Here is a 12,273-nt window from a genome sequence, read left to right as displayed (position 1 = left end):
GACTTCCTAATGTGGAACTATAATTTTTTTTTCTCTTACACATTTCTTTCTCTTCTTCACTCTTTCAGTGTAGTTATACATTTTGATTAAATATTATTTGGCATTTTCATGATTATGACTACATAAATATTCTCTGTTTAGTGTATGATTACTTTTCACTTTCTGTATTTTTTTGTGTAATGTTTAGTTTTAGAATAATAACACTTAATCCTTTTCATTTACTTGGGTTCATTTGGACCTATAGCTAAATCTTCCCAGTTCTATTAATGGCCTTTAAAGATGATTTTCCAGATAAGGTTTTACATCACCAACTCTGTCCAATAATCTACTAGTTTGGAGAAGGGGGGGGTGTTGTTTTGTGGTTTTAGGTTTTTTTGTTGTTTTGTTTGTACACCTTGGGGACATTCCTGCCAGAGTTCTCTATTTTCTTGCTCCAACCTGAACTGGCTGCTCTTTCAGCTACTTTCACAGCTATCATCTTTTGTTATCAACTTGCTAGTTTTCTCATTCTCTTTTGTGGTGGATTTTCTGTTTGCTGGGTTCCCTTTCTCCAACTTTATTCTCTTGTCCAGTAAAGCACATCCTGTAGTAGCTGCCTGCAAAAGGATGCATGGTATGTAATCTTTGAGATTCTGCATCCCTGAAAAAGTTTATATTCAAATTATTGATGATTTTATTAAACTATGGAAATCTAGGTAGAAAATCTTTTTTCCTAAGAATTATATTCTACCATGGTCTTCTAGCTTCCTCTGTTGCTCTTGGGTAGACCAATGCCATTTTGGTTCTCTGTCCTCTGTGTGTGATCTGGTTTTTTAGAATCTTCTCTTTATCTCTGGTATTTGAAATGCCATGATGACATGCTTTGGTGGCTACTGCTGGGTCAGCTACAATATGAACCTGACAATTCTGTCAGAGAGAAAAATAGAGGTTATATTCTCCAGAGTTTATCGAAAGAATTCTTCCCCCCCCCTTTTTTTTTTTAAGATTTTATTTATTTATTTGACAGAGAGAGACACAACGAGAGAGGGAACACAAGCAGGGGGAGTGGGAGAGGGAGAAGCAGGCTTCCCACAGAGCAGGGAGGCCAACGCGGGGCCTGATCCCAGGACCCTGGGATCGTGATCTGAGCTGAAGGCAGATGCTTAACAACTGAGCCACCAGGCGCCCCATTCTCCCCCCTTTTTTGACCTGCATTCCTACAATGCACATGCCTGCAAGTGAGTGAAAGAGAGAGACACCGAGAGAGAGACAGAGTTGTTACTTGTCCAAATGGTCAAGTAATTTAACAAGAAGCTAATGCACAAATTCAACTTGAATAAATATTATGTGCTTCCTTTTTGCAAGGCCTTTTGCAAGACGCAGGTCCTCCCTTCAGGGTGCTTGGAATCTACTGTGGCAGATGTGATAAGTACTTAAAACTGTAAGAGAAAATTTATAATGACATTATAAAAGTGTGACAGCTTCATGGGAAAATGAAGTAATTTCAGATAAGGAGCTGGGAAATATGCTAAGAATGAGGGGGTGTTTGGTGAGTTAGAAATGTGAGGAGAGTGGTAAAGATAGGGAAGGGAGTTAACATTTCAGGGGGTCTGAAGTGAGTGGTTAATAGTAGTAGAGGAGGCATTTGTTTATAGGCAAGAGTAGATGAAAGGCATAACGATGAGAAAGTGAAAGACAAATCTAAGAACAACAAGTTGGCTAGATCTTAGCTGCCACATGGAGAAATTTGGGGCTAAAGTCTGGCAAACTTTGGTTACAAACTCATTTTTTAAGGGTAATGTATTTCAATCATTTTTTTTCTCATTTACCAATTCATATTCACTGATCAAATACTGTGAACCAGCCCCTGTGCTGGGTGCTAGGGAGAATCTGAAAGATACATGTTTCCTGACCTCAAGTAATTAACTACTGCATTTGAAGACATGATGTGTTGTACTTGTTTGTACCTACGTTCTACAAATGAAGTACGAATGAGATATATAGGGATCTTCAGGAGAACAGAGAAAGTAGAATCTAGGTTGCCTGGGGTCTTCAGATAAGGCCAAAGAGAGGATGGGTGGAGCATTCTAGGCAGAGGAAACCACACCCTCAAAGGCACGGAGATTAGAGAGAATACGGCGTGTTCATTCATTTATTCATTCATGCTACAAATTTTATTGAGTACTTATTATGTACTAGTCACAGTACTAGCCATGCTAGGGAAACTACTGATCTTTAACAGAGTATGATGGTGTCCTTCCTAGGTTGTTACCTTTATGAGAGTAAGAATTACATCGGTCTTATTTGTTGTTGGGCCCCGTACTTAATATTTGTACAATAAATGTATGTAGAAGCATGATAATGGATGTCCACAGAGAAGAGGAGAACTACAAGATGATAAAGAGATTCATGAGAGAGAGGTTTTGAGTATTATGAATAAATTATGTTAATTAAAACTAGGAGTATGGGGCGTCTGGGTGGCTCAGTCGGTTAATCATCTGACTTCAGCTCAAGTCATCATCTCAGGGTCCTGGGATCGAGCCCCGTGTTGGGCTCTCTGCTCAGCAGGGAGCCTGCTTCTCCCTCTCCCTCTGCCACTCTCCCTGCTTGTGCTTGTTTGCTCTCTCTTGATCAAATAAATAAAATCTTAAAAAAAAATTAAAACTAGGAGTTTGGACAAAATTGCTCAAAATTTATGTTAAACGTATATAAAAATAGCAGGTAAAGAATAGAAAAATGGGAATTCCAACATTTCTGCATAAAAGAAAGCACGATCACTAAAAAGAGTAGGTTTCTACCATGCCAGAGGCAAGTTTTATTCATTCGTACTCGATCTATATTCTGACTGGTAACATCAAACCACTTGTGTTTGGAGAATTCCGTTAAGTGCCTCCTTCTAAAAACCTCAATGCTTCCTCTTCCAAAAACCTCAATGCTTCCTCTCCCATAGCCCTGGACCATTTGGTTCTACAAGTCAACATCAACCAAAAAAACCCAAAACCAAAACCTGCCCCTGGAATTTGGCATTTCTACTTTGCCCTTCTTTAGTCATTAAATCTTAGTTTAATCCAGATTTGGATAAAACTCAGCTCAGTCCTTGGACTTCTAGGCCTGTGTACCTCATGAAATAGAAAGTGATCTCTATGCTCCTTCTCTAAGGAATGTAACCATAGTCTCGGCCACTGGACCAGTACCACAAACAAGACAACCTTATTCCCTCTCAGTGGAGTCTTTTGACACTGGGAAGGACTGGCCACGTAAGTAGCAAGTAAACCACATTAAAACATTATCACCAAAGCCTTAGGAGGGAGAAGTTTCTTCTATCAAATGTACCAGAGCAGATCAGATAAGACCTGAAAAATATATAAAATTCTAGGGATAAAGGAAAGACAAAGATCTTATACTCAAGAGACTTGCGGTCTTTTAAGGGACACCATTCTCTATAAATACATAAGAGTTCCCTTACCATGCCTAGCACTGTGATGGTGGGTACCCAAAGTGTATATGTAGAATGAATAAACACATGTGCCATACATTCCCTCACTTCTGTTTCTTTGAACTGGGTTTGACAGCTAGGAGGTCATTGATAACCCAAATAAGAAAAGTGTCCTATAGTAACAGAAAGAGGAGTCCAACAGCAGGAACTGAGGACTGAATAAGAGGTGAGGAAGTAGAGAAAATGAGCAAAGACAACTTACACTACTGGGGAAAGATCGTGTTTTTAAGAAATACAAAACTGGCTTTCTTGATGGTATTTATTTGAAAATTAAACTCAGAGTGCTCCATGGTTTTATGAGGAAAGATTATCCATATTTTATACCCCCAAAGGGCATAAAAGACAAGTAGTCTGCTGGTGCTCAGTAACCTGAAAGCTAGTCAAGGACAAGGACCAGATTTTATTTATCATTAGATTTCCTGTTCTTAGCTCAGAATTTGGTACATACTAGGTGCTCAGTTAATATTCGTTAAATAAATTAATGTATAAAGAACACATAAATGATGTGCTGGCTAATTCTGCTTATCCTAGAGTATAACCAAGATGGAAGTTGGATAAAATATATCCCTTTGCCACATTTCATACATGACAATACCTATGAAACTATATGCACTGTTGGTGATAAATGAATCAATCAACAAACAAATGGATGAATCATTAGACAGAAAATTTAATATATGTATAATCTTCTGAATTGGGCCATTTTAATGGTCAAAGGACCTTGCTGTTGTTGGTGTGCTTGCTTCGTCTATTTGTGGGTGTTTATTGGCATATTACCTACAACCATTTGCCAAGCATTTCTGGGTGAATTTAGCAGAACTGATTGTAAGCCATCTTCGAAAACACATAAATGCGCCCAGAAGGAGAAGAAACAGGTTATTTTTCCTACTTCACATTCCTTTAAAGAAGGTAATTGAGTGGTGCCTGGATGTCTCCATTGGTGAAGCATAGGACTCTTAATTTCGGCTTAGGTTGTTGTAGGATTTCTTTCCCTTTGGTGCCCAAGGTTCTTGGTCAGGCCGCTTGGAAGAATGAAAAGGTGGACTAGACAAAGAGTGGCGGCAGCAAAGCAAAGTTTATAGATGGATAGTACCAAGCTCCCATGAGAGGGAAGGGACCGAGAGGGTTGCCACTGGAGTTTCTAAGGCTAGGGGTTTTTATGGGCTTGTTGGCGGCTTGTTTTAATCTGATTAACCCTCCATGCGCCTGTCATCCAATCAGGTTTTTGTCCACGTGCCCATCTACCAGGTAGTTGTTTAGTGGGAAAGGGGGGCGGGCTCCTTCCAGGTGGTGTAAAATTCCCTTAAGGGTTCTTTCGTTTTAGGGCAGGGGGGGGGCCTTGTCCCTGCCTGCCTTTCTTCCCGCTATCCTTCATTAAGATCGTGATCTCAGGGGCGCCTGGGTGGCCCAGTTGTTAAGCATCTGCCTTCGGCTCAGGTCATGGTCCCAGAGTCCTAGGATGGAGCCCCACTTCAGGCTCCCTGCTCCACGGGAAGCCTGCTTCTCCCTCTCCCACTCCCCCTGCTTGTGTTCCCTCTCAGCTGTGTCTCTCTCTGTCAAATAAATAAATAAAATCTTAAAAAAAAACAATCGTGATCTCAGGGTCGTCGACTCCACGCTGGGCTTGCAGCCTGCTTAAGATTCTCTCTCCCTGTTCCTCTGCCCTGCCCTTAACCATCCCCCTCCCCCCCAACCCCGCGCCCATTTTCAGGAGGCAAGCTGCTCTCTCTCTCTCTCAAGGAAAAAAAAGAAAAGAAAAGAAGGTAATTGATTGCCAAAGAGCACCACCTCTCTACTTTTTGTTTTTATTATTCAGAAGAAAGTGGGGAACATGGTGCCATCCCCTTGTCAGCATTTGGCAGACACAATAAGTGCCAAAATTGCTGTGTAGAGGCGGGAACACATTGCCATGATCCCTTAACTTGAGTGGAAAGCAGTGCGTGAGTTGTGTAATTTGCTTTGTAGGTTCTTAAAGTGATTGGCACTGTGAGCTACATCATATCATTTTCCCTCTGTTGTGTGTAAGAGCGCAAATGCTGGGTCTTATGTTTCCCAACTGACTGCATGCGGCATTATCACTCAGGTTAAGTTCTCTTTTCTAAGCTCCACCTCCTAAAAAGAAAAATGGCAGTAACCATCCTCATGGCCATGTCACCATTTTGCTTTCTTTGCAGAAGAAAATGCACTGAAATAAGCATCAAAAAAAGGGATTTATTCCATTTTTTTAAAAATGACGAAACCTGTCATATGGACTATAGCAAGTGATAGAAACTTGTTCTACACTCTCCCTTATAATTTATTTACCAGAGCAGCCAACACTCCACCCTGGGACCCAAACACAGGCAACAGCTAGCCCTGTAAAGAATCAGAATCATTTGCGGAATAGAAAGGCATTTCTCTCCCATGCAAATATCCGTTTTGTATTCTAAATATCATTATAGTTTTAGGTAAAGGTATTCACATGATCAGGAAATATATTCTTAATTGAGGTTAGTTGATGTCAGTTGGTAACTGGCTCAATTTTGCTCAGCTGCAGCACGAATTTCTAGTCACTGGTAACACATCAAAACCTGTGGGCTTCCTCTCACTGATGATCACTGCACAGCTTGTGCCAACTTAAGCATTTATGATTACAATGGGCTTACTTTCCCAGAAGATTCAGGATAGCTATTCCCTTTACCTGAAATGTTACCTGCCTGATTGAAATATCCAGTTATGGATACACCAATAGAGACAGAAATTCTAGGAAATAACTATTATCAGAACAGGGTTAGTTATTCCATCAGCATTTTGACAAGGGCAGAATGACTGATTATTAAGAAAGGGTCTTCCAGAAAGATGGCCGAAGAATTCCAAGTTGGGACATTGAGTCACTTTTTAAATTTAAGAGGGCTGGGTAAAAAGAAGAAATGGAACAAAAATGAGTATACATATGGATACTTTTAAAGTAAGTGTAAAACAGAAAGGACACCTGTCTGTATTCAGAGTAGGTGCTATTTAACTATTAGGAATTTCCAGGGCATTAAAAAAAAAAAAAGCCTACTTAAAGAAAATTATGACTTGTAATTTTATTTTCTCTTTATTTGTATAAAAATCTTTTTATTACTCAGCATAGTTTTATGAAAATGGGCTATTATTTTCCCATGAATTTTTACCTGTTCCCATTTTTAAACCTAATTTAAATTTTCTCTTCCAGTATCTAGAGCTGGACATCATGTGGATTATGGCAGGGGAGCAGGAAATAAGACAGAAGATGTATTAATAGGGAACTTTGATTTACTGAGAGTGGAGAGTCATGAGATCTGCCTGTCTTTCAAGGTGAGCAAAATGTGCCTTACCTGACATGAGGCAGGATGCCAAGCACAGGATTACATCCACTATCCCATGTTACGGGAATATTTTTATAGGTAGTTTATTTTTATTTACATTATTTACATGCCTTTTTTAAAAAAAGATTTTATTTATTTATTTGACAGAGAGAGACACAGCAAGAGAGGGAACACAAGCAGGGGGCGTGGGAGAGAGAGAAGCAGGCTTCCCGTGGAGCAGGGAGCCTGATGTGGGACTTGATCACAGGACCCCGGGATCATGACCTGAGCTGAAGGCAGACACTTAACCAATGGAGCCACCCAGGAGCCCTACATGCTTATTTTTAAGGTAATATGTGTAGAATGCTCTAAAAGGAATTCCAGTGCTTCTCATTATTTTAGGTCAGTCTATTTTTTGATTGAAAGCTGATGTCTCCAGACCCCTAAACTCCTGAGGACTAAGGATCCATCTGTGTTTCTTTGATTCTTACTGCTTTCAGCCTTCCTCCTCTCAAATAGCCATGATGAGTTCCCATGTTTTGTCTTGGTGAACTTTTCCTGTATTTTCCTTCCATTTGCCCTCTCCAATCCAACTTCCTTAAAAAAAAAAAAAAATGTGCTGTCAGAGACGAAAGCTTTACATCACTGGGGCCTCACTGAATTCAAAAAGCAATGACTGATTCTTATACTTGTTCACTACATTCTAATCCCAATTTAGGGCAACTCATTCTACAATTTTATGACTGGCTGATAGTATCTCATGAATAACAATGAAAGAATAACCTATCACTTCAGACTCTCTGACAAAGTGGTGATATGTAAATGCAAAGATAATTGCCATTTGGAAATGAAGGCTCTCTCTCTCTCTCTCTCTTTGTAAACACCATCAGTGGAAAATAAAAACTAGTCAACATACATGCATTCTACTGCTGGCATTTTAAAAGGTTGGCTTCAATTTGACTAATGCAAAAAGGATTTGACCCAAGAAGTCTTAGAGAGTTTCATTGACACATAGAAAAAAAGTAAAAGTAACAAGATTCCTACTTAAAAATTAGAAATATACATTAGATGTAAGAAGATATCTAATAAAGGAGATGGGCACATAGGCAGTTAGAGATTCAAGGATCAATTGTACTTTTAATTACTCAGCACATCAGGAACCTGATCTCAATCAGCCAAACCATGTCGGCAAGTCCTAATTCTTATGGCAAAAAATGATCTGGGTAGCTGGAATAATTAAAAATCACAGATAATCCCAAACCCTTATGACAATGATTCATTAAAGTCTCCTCCCTTAGAGAAATGGTTTTATAAAAGCTACAAATCATTACAAAACTGTCTGGCTTATGTCTCCTCTCCTTTGATTATCCCACTGCAATCTCTTGGGAAGGCCATCCAAAGCAGTGGAAAATGCCTAAAGTCAGGAAAGAAGAGGAAAGAGGAAATATAAAGCACAAGACTCTCACTGGTAAACCTCTCCTGGAGAATAACTGAAAGTAGGATTCACACCATTCTGTTGAAAACAGCAGTGAGCAGTCAACCTATGGGAGAGGGTGTGTGCAGAGCCAGGTGGCAATTCCCCAACTAGAACGTGAATTTTTTTTTAAAGATTTTATTTATTTGAGAGAGAGAGAAAGAGAGCATGAGCAGGTGGAGGGTCAGAGGGAGAGGGAGAAGCAGAATCCCCACTGAGCAGGGAGCCCGATGCAATGTGGGGCTCGATCCCGGGACGTTGGGATCATAACCCGAGTCAAAGGCAGACACCCAACTGACTGAGCCACCCAAGTGCCCCTAGAACATGAATAACTTCTAGTTTGGTAACCATGTAGAGAGACTATGTTCTAGATACTATTCTTTCCTTATTTTCTACCCTCTTCTATTAGCTTCAGTAATACCAGCATGTAGGACTCTGTTACACTCAAGTAAGGGAGAATGCAACACTCTTTTACTTTACCTTTTTCTTCATAGGTACTTTTTACTGGCACGACTGCTACCTTATCAGTCCCAGCTGAGCCATAATCCATTACAGACTAACTTCAGACTAACTTCAGATTCACTTCTAACTTCAGAGGCCATGAGTTTCTTGATTAACCATTACTTTTATCTTCAAAACTTCATTTTACAAAATCTAGATAAATGTCTGCCAGTTCCTGTCTTCATGCTCTCCATTCAACAAGAATCTAGAAGACTCTAAACAGGCTTCATCATTCTCTTTCTTTCAGCCGTCAAAATCAATGTATGCACCTGGCAGTAATTTTCATCAGGATGTTACAAATACATTTCCCGTAATGGTAAATGAAATCATGCTTAGGGATGTCAAAACAGCGCAGTGACTCATAGACAATTGACTCAGGAGGGGTTTTCTTTTCTCAGAGGCATTCTCTTCGACCAAGCATGCAGTTTGTAGAAGTAGTTGTAGATAGCACACATGGAGTAGTGAAGAAAGGACTGTAGACCTAACTACTGAGATAATCAGCTGAGTCAATCTGGCAATCAATAAGTAACAAATACAACAATTTCCTTGTTGATGAATTCTTGCAAATACCTTTCCTTCCTTCCTTGCTTCCTTGCTTCCTTCCTTCCTTTCCTTCCTTCCTCCCATCTTTCCTTCTTTCCAAAAGTACTTCTTAAACACTATCCCAAATATCATGAGAAGTGCTCATAATATAGTAGGTAAGATAAGCTTAGACCTTGACCTGGCACTTACACTCCAATGGGAAAATCACACAATTATAAAAGTCAAAACAAGAAAATCAAGGTAAAACTGGTATATCCAGAAGTCAGTTGTAACTAATTTAGTCTAGGGTCTGGGTGGTAGTCAAGGAAGACTTTCTAAGGAAGTGACTTCCAAAGTGTGACCTGCAGGATGAATAAGCATTAACCAGACAAATGGCACAGTAGGGAGGAGGGGGGAAGGTAAGCAATAGGAGTCTCTCAGGTAGAGAAAAAAATGGATATAGAGAGGAATCCTCAAAGAGCATGACTCCTTTAAGGAACAGAAATGAGGGGCGCCTGGGTGGCTCAGTAGTTAAGTATCTGCCTTCAGCTCAAGTCATGATCCCAGGGCCCTGGGACTGAGCCCCGCATCAGGCTCCCTGCTCCGCAGGAAGCCTGCTTCTCCCTCTCCCACTCCCCCCTGCTTGTGTTCCCTCTCTCGCTGTGTCTCTCTCTGTCAAATAAATAAATAAAATCTTAAAAAAAAAAAAAGGAACAGAAATGAGTTTGGTCAAACTGGAGGACAAAATGCAAAGAAAGAAAATGAGGAGTGATAAGAATATAGATGTAGACAGGAATCAGGCCTTGAATATTCTTGTAAGCTATGTGTTGATAGTATAAAACCTCAGGCCATACAATTCAGACATGAAAGGTATCTAGCTCAGTTTTACTTTAACCCAACCTAACTTTTGATTTTAAGCACTGTGATAAAGATTGACTAGCTATTTACCAAATCTGTTTCCCATTTCTCTGAGACATGTGGTTAGACGATGTTTTTCTGCCTCCCTTGCAATTAGCTGTGGCCATGTGTCTGAGTTCTGACCAATAGAATGAGAGAAGATTCTTTTAGACTTGGTCGATAAACACCTCCTGTGCAGCACTGCTCTCAGTCTTTTCCACAGTCAGACCACTGGATATCAATGCCCAAGGTGCTCTTATAAGCCATGTACAAAGAACATCACTCCTCCCTCCCCCATACACACATACACACATACATATCACCACGTTGAGTGTCGGTTCAACTCACATACATTATCAAGGCGAGGGATAGGGTCCATCTGACCCTTAGTTATTAGCCTTTATTCACCTGCAGTATCCTTTACAATTTCTCTCTCTCTCTCTCTCTGTGTTTATTTTTGACTGCTCTCATTGTTTTTCCATAATGATTGCTACTTTGTCTCCTTTATGTCAGCCTCTTCAGGTTGGGCCACCAGCTACTTTTGCATCATCCTTCACATGCAAGCAGACCTTCATACTCCGTTTAAGGAAATGCAGATTTCCACATAGCTGTCTCTACTCTACCCTTCCCATGCTATGCCAGGATAGTAGAACTCTAAGATTTCAACTTCCTCAAGCTTTCCTTGGGGGTCTTAAAGACACGTGTTCTGTACTCTACATTTTATTCTCCTTCTCTAGCCAGACTCATCTAGTGGAAGAGCAGGGGCGGGGCTTTGTTTTAGGGACAAAAAGCATAATTTAAGTGTATGGCTTCCTTTTTAACTATCTCTGCAAATCTCCCTTCTCTGGACTGTTATGGGACTAAGAAAACTGGCTCTTAAATATTGTGATTGTTCTGTGCATTTTGCTAAATCTATTTTTTATGCTATAAAATTTGTGTCTTAGGGTTTTGTTTTTTTTTCAAGTTTCTTATGTTTGTTCTTGTTTTTATATGACACATCCATGATTCTCTCAACTTCCTAATAAAGAAGTTATTCTCGTGAATTTTTCAAATTTTGCAGTTCAAAAAGCTTAGATACACTTCTGAATGTGCCTTATTCCACTAATCTTTTCAATTTCTCCATGATTTCTACTGAGTTTTCCACAAGTAAAATAAATTATTTTCCTGCATGAATATAGTATGTATTAATGGACGTTTATCTTGGGACTTTACTTTTTTTGTTGTTATTTTATTGTGGTAAGAACATTTAACATGCTACACTCAACAAATTTTTAAGTGTACAATATATTATTGGTGACTGTAAGTACAACATTGTACAGCAGAGTTCCAGAACTTATTCATCTTGCTTAACTCAAACTTTACGCCTGTTGATTAGTAACTCCCTATTTCCCCCTCCCTCTAGCCCCTGACAACCATCATCCTACTCTTTGATTCCATGGACTGAAGTATTTTCAGTACTTCATATAATTGGAATCGTATAGTATTTGCCTTTCTATGGCTGGCTTATTTCACTTAACATAATGTCTTCAAGGTTCACCCATGTTGTCTCATATTGCAAACTTTCCTTCTTTTTAAGGCTGAATGATGTTCCATTATATGTACATACTGGCTTTTCATTACCCTTTCATCCATTGATGGGCGTTAGGTTGTTTCTACATCTTGGCTATTCTGAGTAGTGCTGCAGTGAACATGGGGGGGGTACAAATATCTCTTTGAAATATTGATTTCATTGCCTTGGATACATACCCAGAAGTGGAATTGCAGGGTCATATGTACTTCTCTTTTTATTTTTTTAAGAGTTTATTTTATTATTTGTCAGAGAAAGCACAAGCAGGGGGAACGGCAGGCAGAGGGAAAAGCAGGCTTCCCGCTGAGCAGGGAGCCCAGTGAGGAACTCGATCCCAGGATCCTGGGATCATGACCTGACCCAAAGGCAGATGCTTAACTGACTGAACCACCCAGACATCCCTGTACTTCTCTTTTTAATTTTTAAAGGAACCTCCATAATGGTTGTACCAATTTATATTCCCATCAACAGTGTGGAAGGGTTTCAATTTCTATACATCCTCACCAACACACATATTTGTATGTAATAT

The 12,273-nt window shown here is 39.7% G+C and overlaps 1 pseudogene; it reads right to left on the bottom strand.

The window, feature by feature from the left end:
* Window positions 1-455: 455 nt before the first annotated feature.
* LOC118002502 overlaps window positions 456-12,273 on the bottom strand; it is a 34,053-nt pseudogene continuing 22,235 nt past the window's right edge.

Source organism: Mirounga leonina, unplaced genomic scaffold, assembly GCF_011800145.1.
Source record: "Mirounga leonina isolate KUSES-001 unplaced genomic scaffold, KU_Mleo_1.0 Mir_82, whole genome shotgun sequence".
Classification (NCBI taxonomy): domain Eukaryota; kingdom Metazoa; phylum Chordata; class Mammalia; order Carnivora; family Phocidae; genus Mirounga; species Mirounga leonina.
The sequence above is the reverse complement of the archived record's forward strand: the minus strand, read 5'-3'. Positions and strand labels throughout refer to the sequence as shown.